The sequence below is a fragment of the Tympanuchus pallidicinctus genome, unplaced genomic scaffold, assembly GCF_026119805.1.
Source record: "Tympanuchus pallidicinctus isolate F22 unplaced genomic scaffold, pur_lepc_1.0 scaffold1, whole genome shotgun sequence".
NCBI lineage: Eukaryota > Metazoa > Chordata > Aves > Galliformes > Phasianidae > Tympanuchus > Tympanuchus pallidicinctus.
This window is the reverse complement of record NW_026294618.1, coordinates 4,341,238-4,360,705: the sequence shown is the minus strand read 5'-3', so window position 1 is coordinate 4,360,705 and position 19,468 is coordinate 4,341,238. Positions and strand designations below refer to the sequence as shown.

General features: G+C 44.3%; 1 protein-coding gene across 2 annotated transcripts in view; it reads left to right on the top strand.

The window, feature by feature from the left end:
• MSRA (methionine sulfoxide reductase A) overlaps positions 1–19,468 on the top strand; it is a 266,247-nt gene that overhangs the window by 200,979 nt on the left and 45,800 nt on the right. The gene's annotated exons all lie outside the window — the stretch shown is intronic.

The following is a 19,468-nucleotide window of genomic DNA, read 5'->3' as shown; positions in this document are numbered from 1 at the left end:
GCTTTCCGCTCTGTTATTTTCTTTAAATCAGATTTATTCATCCACTGTAGACTTGGATCTATGGGTAGAGTATCCATTGAGATAGTGGAAGAACAGCAAGAACTATGTACCATGTGCAACACCCAACACTACTGAACATGCAGTGCCTCCAGCAACTTCCCAGGTGACTATACAATTTCTAGAATTGTGTCTTATGATCTTTTGCTGTCTATCACACTTGAGCATATAAAATCAGTGAGAATTGTGAGTTACAAGTTAGATATTAGGAAGAATTTCTTCTCATAAGGGAGGTGCCCAGGGAGGTGGTGGTGTCACCATCCATAGAGGTGTTCCAGAACCGTGAGGATGTGGCACTGAGGGATGTGGGCAGTGAGCATGTTGGGGTGCAAACCTCAATGGTTCTCTGTTTCTATGAAGTCATGTTCCACATCAAAATTCCATTACATTTTTGTTATGCCCAATGGCTTTTGGAGGGATGATGAAATCAAGATTCCTTTAAATACTGGGAATGTGGTTCCTGGCACATGTTTGCATTATGGTGACTTTGTGCCCCTTAATTTCAAGGGAAGCATTAATCCGTTTGGGGGTTGTAGGTTGTAGATCCTGTTTTCCTCTACCTTTTGGCTTCTTAGGGAAAAAAAATCTCTCTTATATGGCACCATAGTATTTATTATATGTGTTTTATGCTCTCATGACATTACATCTTCACCATGTGTGAAAATCATGGTGACCCCATGCAGACCAATCATTAGCTGGCAGAAATAATCACAGCTCTGGTGGTTTCCACGCATTCCCTTTGTTTTATGCAAGCTGAGAATATGATCTGCATCCTTTCAAACCTGCTGTGCTAACGAAGTCAGAGCCCCATCCTGCTTTCAGCAAACCCAAGAGGCTTTTTGCAAATAGCTTAACAGTGCCTGAGAAGGCCCCAGGTCTTATAGTGTTCTTTATGTGCTGCTTGCAGTTTTAAGGTTTGGGAATATGTTAACTTAGCTCTGATGGAAGGGGAAACAGCTCTGCAGCATTGCTGTTCATCTGTGGCAGTACATTTGTTGGGTAGGCTGTGTTCTTTTAATGCTTTCCTCAAATGCCATTTTGTAACAGTAAAATGCTCACTAAAAATACTAAAATATTTTTAGTTGCCGAGTACAAATCAGATTGAGCTGCGCATTTCCCTCGTGAGCAAAAGTGATGAGTCTGTGTTCATTAACTCGAGGCCATCTGGTACAGACATGCTGCAGTCTGTGAATCAAACATGCATCAAACTCCAGGGATCAGAGCCACGCCAGACCCGATGGCTGAGGCCTGGGGGTGGAAGGAGGAGGACGAGGGCAGCCTGCTCTACGTTCCTCTCTTTTTAAGAATTGCCTCTGCTCCACAGCAGGTTTAATGTGACAGGATTTTCAAGCTGAGCTCCGGGCTCATTGGTGACTATTGCAGCAGCCTTTGGGCTGCTTGCCTGCTGTTGAAGTGTTTGTACCTGTTGTCCTGATTGTTTTCTGTATGAAATCACTGTGTTTCTCTGAGATTTTAAATGATGCATGTTGGCAGTGCAGCTACAGAAATGCACGCAGGAAATAAACCCAAGCAGCATTTCTCAATTGTCCTGATGCAAGTCAGCGGCGTTTTCATTTGCTCAGCATAACTGGTTCAGAGTTTGTTGCATTTCACAGCAAACTTTCCAAAAGGGAGTTGTAATTAAACAGCCTTGCCTCTGTCTGAATCCTGCTCTGGTTCCCAGCCTGGCAGGCTTCCCACACCTCTCACCCAAATGCCTTTAGACTTTCTTCCTACCTCTCCCATACGTTTTTTTAGGCACTACCTTCAGCCCATGGAATCTCTTCAGCCCGGAGCATACGAAGCCAAAGTGTGAAGCAGCAGCACAGAATTAACTGTTACTAAATATTCTCCAATCCTGAGGCCAAGTGGCCACGTGGAGCCTTTTCCTATAGGCGTTCCCATATGTGGCCATGGCCACAGCACATTCAGAGTCCCTGTCCCGCTGTGTCCCCGGGCTCAGGTAGTGCTGGGGCAGACACTAGGAGTGCCACAGACCCCCCAGCTGTGCCAGTGTCTGAAGCTGCCCTAGACTTGCTCGCTTTGCTCATATAAGCATAGCTTATGGGGCTGGGGAACTCCTCTGCGCAGTCAAAACGGATACGCATTTCAACTTTGCTTTTTCTTTCCACTTTCAATCCCTATAATAACATATTACATTATTGTTATACAAGATATCTTGTTCTGAATAGGCCATCTGTGTCACTGTAACATCTGCTTATGAGATTTTTCTATTCCGAACGTCAGGAGGGGTAAAATCTCCAACAGGGAGCTGAAATTATTATGAGCTTGCTGAAGGAGCCATACATAGAGAGCCATAAAATAGGGAGTGCTGTGGCCATTGTCTGTTGAACTGTTTCTTCCAGTGATCCCTTGTGGGGTTTTGCCCAGGAAAGCAGGCATTTCCCTGAGTTAGTTCTGGATGCTCAATGGCTCTGTTGGTACATCTGACCTAAAGTCCTTGAAATCAGAGCCTCTGAGGAGGGTGACTCAGCTGACCAAAGGTACATGTTGACTTTAGGAGCTGGATTGCTCTCTGGACTTCACTGGGCTCAATTAAGTTGCCCACACATATATGGCAAGTCATCTTAAGGTGGTCTGGGATACCTGAGATGTCCACATAACACTTGAAGACGTGACTCAGTACCCACAGGAGATATGAGCTGTGAGAAGGAAAGACAGGGTCTGGATATGATGATTAGGGATGTCTGTTAGACAACCACAGTGTGCAGCAGAACTTTCTTGTCTTCAAAGGGAGCCTAGAAATGTAATTTCTAAATGCCCAAGTCAAGGTTTCTGGAAGAGAATCGCATTTCATCTATTTTAGTGGAAGTGCCATTGTACAGAGTGTATTCTCACTATCTGTGATGCTCTTTGGTGGCTCACTGTCTTATAATCCAGAAGCTGTGACCTCACAGAATCACAGAATGGCCTGGGTTGGAAGTGACCTCAAGGATCATGAATCTCCAACCTGCCTGCTACAGGCAAGGCCACCAACCTCCACATTTAATACGAGCCTTAATACCTCCTTGCAGAAGGCAGTGTCTCCCTATTGAAATGGACACAGATCCCAGAAATGACACAGCTATAAACCAGAATGGAACCCATACAGGACAAGATTCAGGTCCACAGTCTGTCAGTGGCTTAATAACCCCTCAGAAACTCTTTTATTAATAAATGGAGGGAACGAGAGCAGGAGTACGTAATCACTTCTGAACAAAGATGAAGTTTCCATGACAATACCCCTATCGTCAGATAATCCATATAGCGTAAGCTTGTTCATCCTGCTGGGATGTATTTGGGCATATTTGGAAAGAAAAGTTCTGAAACTCAAACAGAATTAGACCTTTGAAAAAGTTGCTTTTTAAAGATTCTCGCTCTTTTCATCACTCCCTCAAATGAGTCGTTGTGTTAATGGGACACAGTCAAAGCAGACAGCAGTCCTGCACAGCCCCCTTGTTTCTTCTCTCTGTTCTCTTTGAGTCTTCTCATCTAAATGACCGTCCCTGCTCTGTCTCTTAATTTCCTGCCTGGATTCAGTCACTCTGCTCTCCCATTAAGGGTATTTTGTGAATGACATCTTTGAAAGCTCATCATTGCTTTCATTTGCCTGTGAGCGAAATGACTGCTTACTCATCCCCTTTGGGAAATCAAGTTTACCTTCCAAGGAAGTCTTTTTTCAGTGCTTTGTACAGGAGTCTTTGCAAAATTCTCAGTAAGCCCGTTGGCTCTGCCTTTGTGCCTCCTCTAGGAAGAGAAATACGTGTTCGTGCTCATTTAGGGAAGACAGCGAGTGACTTTCAGGCTCCAATAGCTCCTCTTTTGACTAACGTTTTCCATCGGCCAAGGTGACTCTTTGTCATCCTCTATTGAAGGGTGTTTCAAAGTTGCATTGATTTTCTTCTCCATTGGACTGATTTCCCCCTCTGCACTTGTGGTGTTTCAGAGAGAGAATTTGGGTTTTAGTTGCTAATTCCAGATGCCTGTTCTCTTTGTTTTGCCTACCAGTTACTTAAGCACCCTTTATGCTCACTTTGTGGCTTCTTTGTGCAATGTCTGCAGGACATTCACAGCAAACCTCCACAGAGATGACAATAAGGTGCATGGCTTTTGTTCAAAGCAGGTTGGACATTCATTAGAGCATTTAGAATCATAGAATCCTTAGAGGAGAAGGGACCTTTAAAGACCAACTAGTCCAACTCTCCTGCAACCAACAAGGACACCACAGCTAGATCAGGTTGCCTAGGGCTGATCCAGCCTGGCCTTGAGTGTCTCCAGGGATGGGGCATCAACCTCATCTCTGAGCAACCTGTGCCAGCACCTCACCACCCTCACTATAGAAGACTTTTTCCTTATATCCAACCTAAATCTTCTCTCTTTGAGCTTGAAACTATTTTCCCTTGTTTTATCACAACAGACCCTGATAAAGAGTCTGTCCTTTTCTTTCCTGTAGCTCCCCTTCAGATACTGGCGGGCTGTTTTGAGGATCTCTCACAGCCTTCTCTTCTCCATGCTGCACAGCCCCTGCTCTCTCAGCCCGTCCTTGTAGGAGAGGTGTTCCATCCCTTGGCTCAGTTTTGTGGCCTTCCTTGGGATGTTGTCCAACAGGTCCATATCTCTCTCATACTGAGGACTCCACTTGACTTTGCATTGCCTTAAGAAGCCTGAAGCTTCTCCATCCTTCCAAGTGGGTGACAGCATGCTGAAGCTGGCCCCAGCCCAGCTCCCATTGCCCAAAAATGGAACGGTTCATTGATCAGAACCAGCAGTTCTTGTGCTCTGCTCTCCATGCTCGCCATTATTGCCATCTGCAAGGCAGTGCTTTGGAGTATTGTGGCAATCAGGGGATCAGGTGCAGTTCTAAGTCAGGTAGCAGTACCTCGATAAAGTGGCTTTCTGTTTTATTTCTGCTTGGGCTAACTGAAAGGCTCACTTGTGTTTTCCAGGGGAGATTTTTTAGGTATTAATCTCTAGGAACAGTGATCTCTGGGGGCCATGGGGATAAAACAAGGCTATTTTCATAGATACGCACTTATCTTCTCTCTGTTCCTATCTCCTCTCAGAAATTGCATCTTGTGTCAGAGGATAAAAATAAGGAGTTTTATTCAGATCTGAAGTGTCATTATTACACTTATTCTGTCCTCTCCTCTTTTCTTTTCTGGGCTCTCTTGTTTAGCTCTGCGCATATTTCTCCATGTAGGAGGCAACGTTTTTTAATTCAATAGGCTCAATCCCAATGAAGTCAGCAAAGTTCAGACTCCTCATTCACTTTGGGGAATTCAAATACGCTGCTTTGAAAGCCATTGGGGGCAATGACTGTCACACACTATGCCAACGTGCTGCATCTAGAGCTATGCCAGCATGCTGTATCATGAAGCTATGGCACGTATTAGCTGACAGGGAAGAGCCAGCCTGTCTCCTTTGTAAATACGAGTGCAGTGCAGCTGTGCACTCACACTGGGGTATGTGGGAACAGTATTAATTTAAATGTTTTAAATCCATCTGGATCTTCTTGGCTCTGTTGTGTGACTCCAGAAGAGCTCTCTTTATAAGGAAGGATATCTGAGGAGTTCTGTTTAATACGGGTAAATAAACCATTGCTATGTGTTGGTCAGAAAAGAAGAATGAGGAAGTCCTAATTAATCAGATCTGTTTGTAATTGTCTGTGGCAAGGAGATTTTCAAGTGTGCCAAGTGCACAAAGAGGCTGAATGGCTGCTTTTGCTTAAATGCTGTACAGACTGTCTGAGACTGTTGTACAGAATCTGTTCTGATCTGAGCTGGTGAGATGGCAGCAAAACATCAGGTACAATAGATGTGTTTCTGTACCTCCTTCTCATTGTGCCATTCCTTTACTTCCCACCCACTTTGTTTGGGACCTTGGCTACATCAGTGTTAGCCCTAAATCTTGAATGGTCTGTACATAGAGCTGTGGCCTCCCCTTCCTGCTGTTGTTTCATATCCCTTGCTGGACAAGTACTAATCAGGGACTGAGAGCGACCATTCTAATCTTTTTTTTTCCCTGGTTTTGGTTCACGAAGCCTTTTGGGACCATGCTTAGCATGCAACTTCACAGCATTTCCAAGCCTTCCAATGCGATGTTGACCGTTCCTGTTGGCTGTTCCTTGCTACTCTGGGGCCTCCTCCCTGGCCCAGATCTTCTCTCAGTTGAGGAACAGCACAAACAGAGCTGCTGAGCTCTCAGCCACACATATTCTTTGTGAAAAAAAAAGATATATATCAGTATGCTGTGATGGTACATCACTCAGAACAAGCTCTAACCCTGTGGCCCTCTGAGCTTGTGCATGGCGGAGTTCACCCTAGGAAACACTGTGTTATGCTGGGTGCAAGGGACTTTTTAGCACTCTGAGGTGGATGTAGACACAGTCTGTCCAAGCCCAGCAGAGCCTATGGCATCATTTCCCCAGTACTGTAAGTAAAAAGCACAAGCTTTGCTCCTGGATAATCAAGATGAGGGAAAGAGAGGAAGATAGCGTTGTTTCAGCTATGGCTGCAATCAGCTTACAATGACACTGTATTGAATGTATCGTAAAAGTTCTGCTAATTAATTGATTCCTTACTGCCCGGCCTATTTGCTCGATCTTTCGCCTGCGTTTCTAAAGCAGAGTATCGTTTATTTTTCATTCCTTTCTCCTTGTGAGCTGTACTTGCATACTTCATACTTTCTGTAGTAACCATAGTAATGAAGTAAATGCATTGTCTTCATTTGCAGGGGTGTCTAAATAAGTACTCATCTCTGTGTAAGTGCTTTAACAAGGGATAGCCCCCTGCCACTATAATAAGAAGGCTATGGGCTATGTTGTTGAAATAATCCTTGTGTTGATTTTGTGACATCAAGCCCCAAGGCCTCTTAAAGTCCATTTAGCTGTGTGCCATTGTGGCCAAGAAGGCCAATGGTATCCTGGGGTGCATTGACAAGAGTGTGGCTAGCTGGCTGAGGGAAGTGATCCTCCCTTTCTACTCTGCACTGGTGAGGCCACATCTGGACTACTGCATCCAGTTCTGGTCTCCCCAGTACAGAAAAGACAGGGATCTCCTGGAGATCCAGTTCAGGGCCACAAAGATGATGAAGGGCCTGGAGCATCTCTGTATGAGGAAAGGCTGAGTAACCTGGGACTGTTCAGCCTTGGGGAAAGAAGACTGAGAGGGGGATCTGATCAGTGTTTGTAAATATCTGCAGGGAGGTGGGAGGCAAATGGATGAGGCCAAACTCTTCTTGGTGGTGTGTAGCAATAGAACAAGGAGCAATGGCCTGAGACTTGTACATAGGAAGTTCTGTACAAACATGTAGAAGAACTTCTTTACAGTAAGGGTGATGCAGCCCTGGCACAGGCTGCTCAGAGAGGCAGTGGAGTCTCCTTCTATGGAGTCATTCAAGACCCATCTGGACACCGATCCGTGTGACTTATTGTAGGGAACTGCTTTAGCAGGAGGTTGAACTCTGTGAATACTTGAGATCCCTTCCAAAACCTGCAATTCTGTGATTCTGTGATCCCTCTGTATGCTCTTTCTATACCTCTGCCAGCAGCAGGAAATGCTGAACTCATGTCAACACTGAATCTGGCTCTGATGAATGCAAACTGCATGTTGCTCCAAGTAGCACTGCAAGCATCTCTAGGACAGAGGAGTGTTTCAGCTACTGAGATTTAAATTTAGATTTTTCAGCTCCAGGCTGAAAAGGTTGATATTCTTGAAAAGAAAAGGCTTATTATCTCTTTTACATATGGAGCCTCCATTTCCAGGAAAAAGAGATTGGAAAGGATTCAAACCGCTGGCAAATGAGAGACCTAAATTAGACTTCAATTTTCCACGGAAGTATTTCGTGACTGAAAATGTGGAAATTTTCTTCTTAGAATGAATTTTGTATTTTTGGATATTGAAGCTTCTGAAAAAAAAAAGTATATGCAGTTGACTGTATGTATGTTGACATACACAGGTGTGTGCATGCTCTGTAAATACGCCATCTGAAATATAGCTTTTTCATGAAAGCTAAGTGAAACCAGTGGGGTAAGAACAGATGGAAGTGCAATACTTTATTTTTATTTTATATATATATATATATTTGTGTGTGTGTGTGTGTGCGATTGTGCATGGAAGGAAAGAAATCTGCTAGCTCTACTTTTAACTGCAGGTATTAGCTTCTGGCCATTGCCTGTGTCTTATAAATGCTCAATTGCAAAAGCCAGCTGCTGACTCTGGACTTTTAAATTCTGTGTATCTCTAACACAGGAAAAAGTCTCTGGCAAGTGCAGTAAGTAATTTCTACACTCCCTGGGGTTTGCAGGGAGTCTGGAAATTGAAATTGAAGCTTAGCCCTATGTCCTAGTAACATCACTTCTGCATCAGCTGCCCATATGTTTCTTAAAGAGCTCTCACCTGTTTCACTGCTGTGCTTTCAGCTTTGTCTGCTTGAACTAAAGTTTGCCCTGGCTGGGGCTGCTGCAGAGCTGCAGTCTGCATTTTGGGCACAGAAGGAGGACTTAGAGGACATGGAGGATTGCACTGGGTGCAAAGGGGTGTGCTGCCTTTTACTCAGCTGGATAATCCTTGTATTTTATGGAAAACCTCTGAAATCCTATTTATTTTCAGTTCTTGCAGTACTGTGCAGGAAGTTCATGCGAATTAGCTTCAGGGTTCAATTTTTTAGGGAGGTTGGTAAAGGCAGAGGCTGTTCTGACTGCAGTAAAATAGGATTGAAGCCTGCTGGTGGAGAGATGCCTTAACCCGAAATAACAACAGTGATAATTGAAATAGCAGTGTTTTGGTGATGATCAGTCCTTACTTTTACGCGTGTCTCAAAGCGATAATGAACAGAGAGGTTATGGCACAACAGTGTTCATCATGTCTCACCAGAAAATTCATGGGCTCTCCCATGGAGAATAGTTGTCTTAATCTTCTTTATGTAATCCTTTGCTCTTCCTTCCTCCTTCACCCCTTTTGCTGCTTCTTTGCCCCTTAGTAAACAATTTTGCCAACTGCAGATGTCCCAGATGTCCCAGTCAGGGCAGCTGTACTGTTCAAAGCCCAGAAGCTGTGGTTTCATTGTTTATTCTCCTAATCAGGAAAAAATGGTTATTATAAATTATTATATCAGTGGTTCAATAAAAAGTCCAGTGAATGCAGAATTAAAAGAGGTATCATATTTTATCTAAGTCCATGCTACAGCAGGCCATGTTGGATCACATAGTTCTTTTCCTATAGATGATCTGACTTTGCCTAGGCGTACATTCTCTCCCCAATAACTCTTCCACATGAGAGCCTCCTTCATGGGCAGCTGTAGAATTTTAGGTTTTCTAAGAGGAAAATGTATTGTTGCTTCCAAAGTAGCTGATTATAGAAATATGTGATATAGGAAAATTTACTCTTCCATCCCTCAGAGCTTCTGGTTGGTAGAGTGAAGACACCACAAGTGAACAAATGATGTTGCTATGGGGTCTTTCAGAACAAAGCCAAAACTTGTCCTTTTTGGGCAAGGGTTGGGATCTAGATCTTTTGCAGCAGTGATTACCCATACAGGAGCCCACATATTATCACAGGCTTTCAGCAAACTTTAGGGAGAGACTTTAGGGGAGACTTGGAATTTTCAGTATGAATTCAGCAGGCTTATCTGCTCAGAGGCAACACTGCTCATCCAAAAGCTACAAGGCAGATCAAAGTGTTTCTGCACCAGGATTCACAGAATGACACTGTTTATCAAAGCAAGTGGATATGTTCAGATTTCTCCATCTGGTACAGGAAGATGTGAGTGTGAAGGAGTTGCTGGAGAGATCTTGACCTAATGCCATAGGGTGAAACAGGCACCAGTTCTTGGTATACATTTCTTTCACATCTTCATCTTCCCAGGGTCCTTCAAAAGCCCTGACTTGGCTGATGTTTGTCATCTCAAACTTGCCTTGGTATTTGCACTTGGTATTTGCACTATCCCAATGATTCTAGTGCCCTAGAATCATAGAATCATACCATATCCCAAGGTGGAAGGAACCCCAAAAGATCATTGAATCCAAGTCATGGCTCCACACAGGACCACTCAAAAATCTGAGAGAGTTTACTTTCCTAACAGACATGGTGGGTAGGAGCATCAGAGCAAAGTCTTCATTAGACATGTACATTAAATTGCACTGGTCAGTAGACTCAGAGGAGCCAAGAGAACTGTGCGGGTGATCAGATGTTTGAAAAGTCATGGTGGTCAGGTGAAGTTGCTAGTGACTGGATAAAAGGCAACATGGCACTCATTTTTTTAGAAAGGATGATCCAGGGAACAACCAACCTGTCAGCCTCACCTAATTTTCAGGGAAGATGATGGAGCACATCCTCCTGGAAGCCATGCTAAGGGATATGGAAGAGAAGGAGATGATATAGGATAACAGCATGGCTTCACTGAGGGCAGGTCCTGCCTGACCAACCTTGTTGCTTTTTGTGATGGCATGGCTGTGTCAGTGGACAAGGGAAGAGCCACTGCTGTCATCCGTCTGGGCTTCAGTAAGGCCTTTGACATGGTACCCCACAACAACCTTCTCTCCATATTGGAAATATATGGATTTGATAAGTGGACCATTTGATGGTTGGGGAACTGGTTGCAAGATCCTATTTAGAGAGTGGTGGTCAATGACTCAACGTCTGGATGGAAATCAGTGATGAGTGGTGTCCCTCAGGGATCAATACTGAGACTGGTGCTCTTTAACATCTTCACCAGTGACACCGACAGTGGGGTCAAGTGCACCCTCAGCAGTTTGTGGGTGACATCAAGCTATGTATTGTGGCTGACATGACTGAGGGATGGGGTCTAGGTTGCTCTGCCATCCAGAGCAACCTGGACTGAGCAGTGGGCCCAGGTGAACCTCATGAGGTTCAACAAATCCAAGAGCAAAGTCTGCGTATGGATCAGGGCAACCTCTGCTATTAGTACAAGCTGGGGGATGTGAGGATAGAGCCCTTCTGAAAAGGACTGGTGGATGGCAACCTGACTGTGAGCCAGCAATGTGCCCTTGCAGCCCAGAAAGCCAACCATACCCTGGGCTGCATCCAAAGCAGTGTGGCCAGGAGGACAAGGGTAGGAATCCTGCCCCCTGCTCTGTGCTGTGAGACCTCACCTGGAGCACTGCATCCAGATGTACAGTCCTCAGTATGGGAGAGACATGGACCTATTGAAATGCATCCAGAGGAGGGCCACAAACATGATCCAAGGGATGGAACACCTCTCCTATGAGGACAGGTTGAGAGAGCTGGGGCTGTGCAGCATAGAGAAGGCTCTGAAGAGACCTGGGACAGGCTCTTTAGCAGGGTCTGTTGTGGTAAGGCAAGAGGTCAAGGGGAAATGGTTTCAAAGTAAAAGAGGGAAGGTTTAGACTGTATATAAGGAAATTTTTTTGGTTACAATTAGGATTGTGAAGAACTGGCACAGGTTGCCCAGAGGGGCAGTGGTGTCCCATCCCTGCAGACAGCCAAGGTCAGGCTGGATGGGCTCTGAGCACTGATGGAGCTGTGGGTGTCCCTGTTCAGTGCAGGGAGTGGGACAGATGGCCTTTAGGGGTCCCTTCCAACTCAAAGTATTCTGATTCTCTGATTCTACATGTGCTTATGGAGAGTAAATTCCTCCTGAGTCACATTGATTAGGTGCCCATTAACAATACAAGGAACTCAGACACCTAATGCACATGTAGGCCCTTACACATATACACCTAAATGTAGTTGTCATATTCTCACACTGAATTCTTCCCTTAGGGCTAAATCAGCTGCCTTAGATTAAATGAAGCATAAATGTGTCATTGGAAATACCTCGACTCATTCCTCTTGGCCTATAGCAGCCTGTCCAGATAGGTGCAGGTCTCCTGTAGGCTGTGCATCATATATCCACAAGCCCTATGTAGATAAGTTGAGATGCTCTAGGGCATGGCAAACATCACTGGATGTCCATATGTGGTAGCAGAATTCAATCCATGTAGGTACATGAATGGAGATGTCTGATCCTGATGGTGGATGTCACTCCCAGTTTTCTAGAAAGAGATTCTCTGAGCTGTTCTGCTCAGAGGGTGTAAGGGAATTTAGCCTATGAATGTGAAGCATATGTCAGGGCAGAACATGACAATGTTCCTGGCACTCCCCGATTTCCTCGGGACGTTTAAGGAATTCATTTCAGAGGCAGTTTCTTTTCATGAACATAATTTGATCCTAATCATTTTTATACACGTAACATTAAGTTTTTCATTTGCCTCATTAACTGTTACTTTAAAATCTAGATGGTCAAATACTGATGAAGTACCAAGTTCAGAGACAGACCATGTCCTCATTAACCAAACTCAGTTGTTTTTTGTTTTTTTTTTCCCATCATTTTTCATCCATTTCTCTGTATGCACTGATCAGTCACTTTTCTTTTAGCCAGAGAAAAATGTGTAACAGCTGAAAATAAATGTCTCACATCACCCCATACTGCAGCTCAATAACAAGAGGGAGTCTGTTTTAGATCCTGTGTTGCATCTTGGTCCTGTGTGAGTATCTCAGATGCTGCATGACATAGAATCACAGAGTTGTTAAATTTGGAGAAGACTGAGATCCCCAACTCCAACCCAACCCACCTCACCATGCCGACTGCCCACAGTTCTCAGTGCCACATCCCCACAGTTCTGGAACCCCCTCAGGGGCAGTGACCCCACCACCTCCCTGGACAGCCTGTGCCAATGCATCCCCATCTGCAGTAGCATTAAATGATTGTTTTCATGTGGCTGAATTGCACTCTGGGAAAACTCTGCCTGACAGAGGAAGTGCTTTCCATCTGAGGCATCAAGGAACAAAGTATTAGTATCTGTCAGCAACAGCAGACTGTGGTCCATGGAGATGCTACCTGCAGCCCTTACAAAGAGACTTGTGCTCATGGATGTTGCTGTTTCAGCTCCTGAATTCTAAAAGAACAAGTCAGAGAGGACATAGATCTATCTCAGAGGACACGTGATAGTGTTTAATGGGCTTATAAAAGCTCAGTTATGGGCATGCTCTCTATACAGGGAGATTATTATTGAAGAAGCAAGGACCAATCAGTTCTCCACTCCTTGGGTGGTTTCACTAGGGCTGTATAAAGCAAAGTTTTTAAGTTTTAATATCCAGTGCAAAGTGAAAGGGAAGTAATGGGATAAAGTACGACTTAGCAGAGGGTTGTTATGGCAGCATGGTTAGGTTGCGGTTGGACTTGATGATCTTGAAGGTCTTTTCCAACTTGAGTAATCCTATGATTCCATAACTCTTTCATTCAGTAGCACTCTCTGTGATAAGTTATAATGTAGAAGACCACTGTGTTCTAAAATCTGCTTTGTGGGTTACAGAATCACAGGGGCTGGAAGGGACCGACGGAGATATTGAGACCAAGCCCCTGCTAAAGCAGGTTCCCCAGAATAGCTTGTGCATATTGAACACTTTATCTCAAGTTTGTTCAGTGGTTCAGTGCAATACCAAAACCCAAACCAGGTTCGTTGTTGTGGAAGCAGACAATGAGGCCACCAGTGCAGAGGTCACTGCATGCTTTGCCTCAGAAGGTGGTTGTCTTGATGTTGAAGGTTTTCGGTGTGGTTTGGCCACTGGTTCAGCCACTGATGGCTGTTCAAACTGCAGATCTGATGGAAGCTCGTATCTTTATCTTCTCAATTAACATACCTCGTTTTATGCCTGGTGATGCAGTGGCACAGCTGCCCAGAGAGGTGGTGGGGTCACATCCCTGGAGGTGTTCCATAACCATGGGGATGTGGCACTGAAGGACGTGGGCAGTGGGCATGGTGGGGTGGGGTTGGGCTTGGGGTTCTTAGAGATCTTTTCCAACCTGAATGACTTTATGATGATTCTTTGATCAGTAAGTAAGTAAGTAATCTGCAGTTTATGTATGCTGCAATATGCATGTCTGTAAGAAGATCTTGAGGGAAATCCAGCAGTTGACTCTTGGACAACTACACTGCAATTGTCATGCAATAAAAGTTCACGTTTCTTGGATTTGCAGAGTTTGAACCTGTCACCTGGAAACTAGAGGCATGTTCTGCCATCCTGAAATTAGTATAATAGATCCTTCTTACAGAATCCCCAATTTCTCAACATCCTTCTAAAATGAGATTGCCAGAAATAGGTTTAATATTCCAGCATTAGCCTCGATGCTGCAGTAAATGAAAATCAAGTCACTCTCTACTCCTGCTCCTAGTCTGCTGAACACACATCCTTGGATTGCATTAGTGCTTTTCATCACAGCATCCTAATAGCAGCTCGTGCTAAGCTGTTTGTCTACTGTGACCCCTAAATTACTTTCAGATGCGATTTTCCATTATGTAATCCTTTGTTCTCACTGTTCCTGCTTTCCTTCTTCCTTTGCTGAACGCGGAGTCATTTGTCTATGTTAAAATATGGGTTTGCTGATTGAGCCTAATGTACTAAGGAATCCAGGCTGATTTTATGACTGACTCCCTCTCCTTAATACTTATCATGATGTCAAACTTTGTGTCATCTACAAACGTTAGCAGCAGTGATTTCATGTTTATTTCCATGTCCCATAAAAAAAATACAATAATAATGGTGTTAGAGGCCTTTAGAAGGAGATCCAATGCTTATGAAGTGGCTCAAACAGTTCAATCTGTAAGCAGTGTGAAACAGTGTATGTTTTGGCGTAGTTCTCCCATTCAGAGCATGGTGAGTAGTGGTATTAACGGCCGACATGGTGCAATAAAACCCTGCTGCAAAAAAACAAAAAACCACCTCATTTTGAGGGTAAAAATGAGGCAGATATTGGTAGCTAACACAGCCAGCTGGGCTCCACCAATTCCTGCTGCAGTTATTGGAAGAGGGGAGGGCTCCTCAGCTCCGAATTGGATGCGGGCACACACAAGTGCCTCAGGTCTCTGTGGGCTGCTGAAAGATGTCTGCTTCCGTGCCTGGAGCTGGGGGATGTGAATTACTCCTTTCCCCCAGCTGCTCAATGATCATCACGCCTTTTTATGGCTCCCTAATTTGAGGTGCCGAGCACCTATGAAATTCCCTCAATAAATAACACTGGGAACCTGCATTAGCAGGGTAATGTTCAGAAGCCATTTTAGGCGTTAGGACGGCGGCTGTGCTAACATTTCACAAGCAATGCTAATGCTTCCCCTGCCCACGTCTGTCACACGGCTATCCTGAATCTCTTGCTTGCACACTGCCTTCCCAATAATGCAATGCACTGTATAGCAAGCTATAAGCAAAACAAGACAGCATTCCTATGCAGTTTTCTACATGTGCAGTGCTATGGAATAACAACGTACATCTGAGGAAATAAACAGCTCTCCTGCATTTCTTTTTTCATATGAATTAACTGTGTATTTAATTGCTTCATCTGCCAGTCTGCAATTTGCACGCGTTCACAGGTATATTGCTTTTGTATTTAACTGCTTCATTTCCATGAATTGTCTGCATAAAGGGGCTGTGGAGCTCTGTGCAATACAACACTGCTCACTAAAATATTAAATTACATACCTTGGAGAGAAGGAAGATCATTTAAAGCTGATTAAGATCATTTTAAACAGAATAAGCATACAGTGAAGAGACACTTCCCATGTTTTGTATATATAAACAAAACGGGATTGTGGGGCAGTCTGTGATAGCTGAGATAGCAGGTAACAGCAGAACTACACCAGAAACCAAATTCTCCTAACAATAACTCTGTTGAGTTCAGGAGTTGGGCCAGAGTTGAATCTGGAACATCTTTACATGTGCACCATCTGAGGGGGTGTACAAGTGCAGCTCCAGCTGTGGCAATACCTGGTGCTTATTGCTATTTGCTTAATTGTAACATTCTCAATACGCTTGGTTCAGAGTGGAACTTCTTAAATGGACACCACTCAGAGCTCATGAGCACCCACAAGTACACAGCAGCCAGCACTGTCCTGGTTAAAAAAAGTACCTGGAGGAAGTCTCAAGGCTGGAAATGATTCTGCATGAAAACCTGAACCTGGATGTGTGTTTTAGCACATTGGGTCAGTCCATTGCATCGTAGCAGTGCAAAAAAACACAGCCATATGGGACTCTTCTTCCTTAATGCTTCTTCTGTATTTGAGGATAGGGAGAATCTCTGGGCACATCCAAAAGCAGTTTAGTCCCCACTTTCTAGTGCTTGCATGTGGAAAGGTTGAAGTTAGGCTGAGGCTGGTGGAGGGCTCCTGCAGGTATTTTTTTGTGTTGCAGCCTAATGGTGATCCCTGTGCCATGTGTGTAGCCTCCATCTTTCCAGCCAATCTTTATAGAATCATAGAATCATAGAATGGCCTGGGTTGAAAAGGACCACGATGATCATCTAGTTTCAACTCCCCTGCTATGTGAAGGGTTGCCAACCAGCAGACCAGGCTGCCCAGAGCCACATCCAGTCTCGCAAAGAGCTGAGCCAGCATCTTGCCTGGAGGGCTTTGGTGCTTTTTTTGCTGCAAGGATAGAGGGAGTTTGTAGGCATTCATCTCTTAGGCTTGGAGATGGAGGTGGAGATGAAGGTGGAGATGGATGTGAAGATGGTGATGGAGATGGATGGAGATGGAGATGGAGATGGAGATGGAGATGGAGATGGAGATGGAGATGGAGATGGAGATGGAGATGGAGGTGGAGATGAAGGTGGAGATGAAGGTGGAGATGAAGGTGGAGATGAAGGTGGAGATGAAGGTGGAGATGAAGATGCATTTGAGGCTGTCTGGAGCAGCTTACTGGGATGTAGCCCGTGCCAGTGTCTGTGCTGATAAGCAATGTCAGGGCACAGATGGGCACTACAGTGCTACTGTTCTCACCCCTGCCTGCCTGGCACAGTTTTAGCCCTGATGAATTTCTCAGACACTTCCCAAGCACAGTTTGGGAGTTGCCACACACTAGAGACAATTCCCAAGTGACAGTTTGGGTTCTGCTACTCTGTTATGGAGTGAGTGTTAATGTCTATGGGAGCTAGCAGGAGATGGGTGCTCCATCAGCATGTAACAAGGCTGCAAGCACCACATCCCATAGTTGCTCACAGGGATGATGTGGACAAAGTTCATCCCCCCTGCAAAGAGCAGTGCAAGGCTTTGATACGCTCACACCCTTCACGTGGGTTGTGAGCAGTGCTAAAGCTTCCAGGTTGTCTGGGTGCAGCTCAAAACCCAGCTCACTCTGAGTGCTGAGCAGTGTATTTGTGTGAACTGCAGTCTCTGACAGCTCGCATCCAGAAAGTGCTGATTGGAAGAAGAAAACTTTCAGCTAATTACCAACATTTTTTAATTTTTTTTTTTTGTTTTTTCCCCTCCGAGCTCTGACTACTGTTCTTAATTTCCTGACCAGCTTGCGCCCTTCCCCCGCGCCTCTCCGAGCATCTGTGGTCGTTTCAAATTGAGCTGTACTACCTGCTGCTCCGACTTTCTAACATACCATACCAGTTGGTTTGCCAAACAGTGAACTGCCAGCCATCTGCCATCCGAAGCAGAATTTACATTGTTTCATCTTAAAATAACGCCTTCGGAATATCAAGTAACTCTCTGCATCAGGTTTTGGAGAACTGAAAATCGGCCAGGATTAAAAACAAATACCAAATGTGCCTGCGATAGGAGGGGAGAGGTAGAGTTTTTAATTTACTCTTTACCTGATCTGGATGGAGACCATAACACTGACAATTTGAGCCGTGCAAATGCAATCTTCCTAACATTGCAGCAATTTCACAGTGGCTGGTAAAGTGGAGCAGGGGGATTGGGACAGGATTCTTTGCATCGTGTGGTGCTCGGCTACTTCTGCTCAAGTCAAATGCTGCCTGGGCCTCAGCTGATCTGTCTTCAAACACTTCTAAGTATTCCCAAGTTCATGGAGTGTTTTGGCCTTGGGTCTGCGTTTTGTGTGTGTGGTTTTCATGACTAGCTGCAAATGAATGGGTCAGCTGTAGTCAGAGTGCTAAATTAGCTGAGAGCTAATTTGCCTGACTCCTTAATCCCATTCATTAAGAAGAAAACCAATAGATTTACTGAAATTGCAGAACACGTTCTACTGATTTAGTGGTTAGCAGCCCTGCCCATGGCGAGGACATTGGAACTAGAGGATTGGTAAGGTCCCTTCCAACCCAAGCCATTCTCTGATTCTACAGTTCTGTGAATATGATTCTGTGATTCCATCCATGGTTCTGTGATTTGATATTAAGTACTTAGGAGGATTTGGGATATGCATGGTATCTGGCAGTTCTGTACAACGTAAGCAATCCTCCAGCTGTACACATGTAATGGAAGTCTCCATAGGTGATGCTTGCTTGTAGACCCTACTCAATAAAAGAGGAATCCATCTGATTCTGTTCCTGGCTGGTGTATTTCTGCTTACAGAAGTCCAGAAGCATAGCCAGCCTACAGGCTGTTATGAAAGGTTTGGATGTCACCAACAGACCTTAACTTGTTTCTCACTTCTCCCACAAACCTTCCACACAGTTCTAAGATCTCTCAAGCCCTAAAAAAGGTATAAAGATTTCTTTTAGTCAATATTTTACAAATGGCTGAAGAAGTTGTGAGTAGTGCAGATGCATTTACAGTAACACATGGGTTGCCTTTAGCAGTGGAAAGTAAAGGAACATGGATTCCATATAAATTCATTGTAAAGGAGCATAGATTCCATATAAATGCATTGGAATTCCAGACCAAGGGATGAATTTTCAATGTGCTTAGTTCCTAATTAAGGGGACTATGGGTGCATTTTCAAGCATGGATTGTAATAGCAGTCTCAGTCTTCTCATCTTCCATGAGTGATGTGTCTCTCGGAAAGGAGTACTTGGAGCAATATCCACCCTTTAATAGTAAATTAATTCCTTCAAATGGAATCATCACAAAACTGACATGTCTGCATGCAAACCCAAGGCGCCCAGTGAGAGTCAGACTGCTTATCTGCAGTGCCTAATACATGCTAAATACCGAGAAGGAATTCTTTCCAGCAGCATCTCCTCCAGGATCTGTAAACTCAGATGGAACATATGTTTGGGGCCAGAAGCATGTCAGCCTGATTACTTAAGCACTCAGAGGGAGATTACCCTTATTTTGCTTTAGCAAAATTAACAGCCTTAACCTATACTTGGCATGTAGGTTCTGTATTATCAATGGAGAGAGACCAGATCTCCAGGGACAACTCAACCCATCTTAGAAGAGATCTGTACTCAGAATACCTCAATGACAAATTTTCCTATCTTTCTCCCTCCTGAACCTCAAGAGCTAGCTAAAACTACACGTCTGCATTTTAGATTAATCCTACTGGAATATATTTCACCTGCTATTTTGGGTTCTTGTTTGTTGTTTATTTTTTCTCCATCTGGTTTCCCATGCGAAATGCTTAAGCCTGTAACATGGAGCAGAAACTGCAAAGTAGATTTTTCTTCTGCCAGAGCCCCCTTCAGTAAAGATATTTGTCCTCAGGTTGGA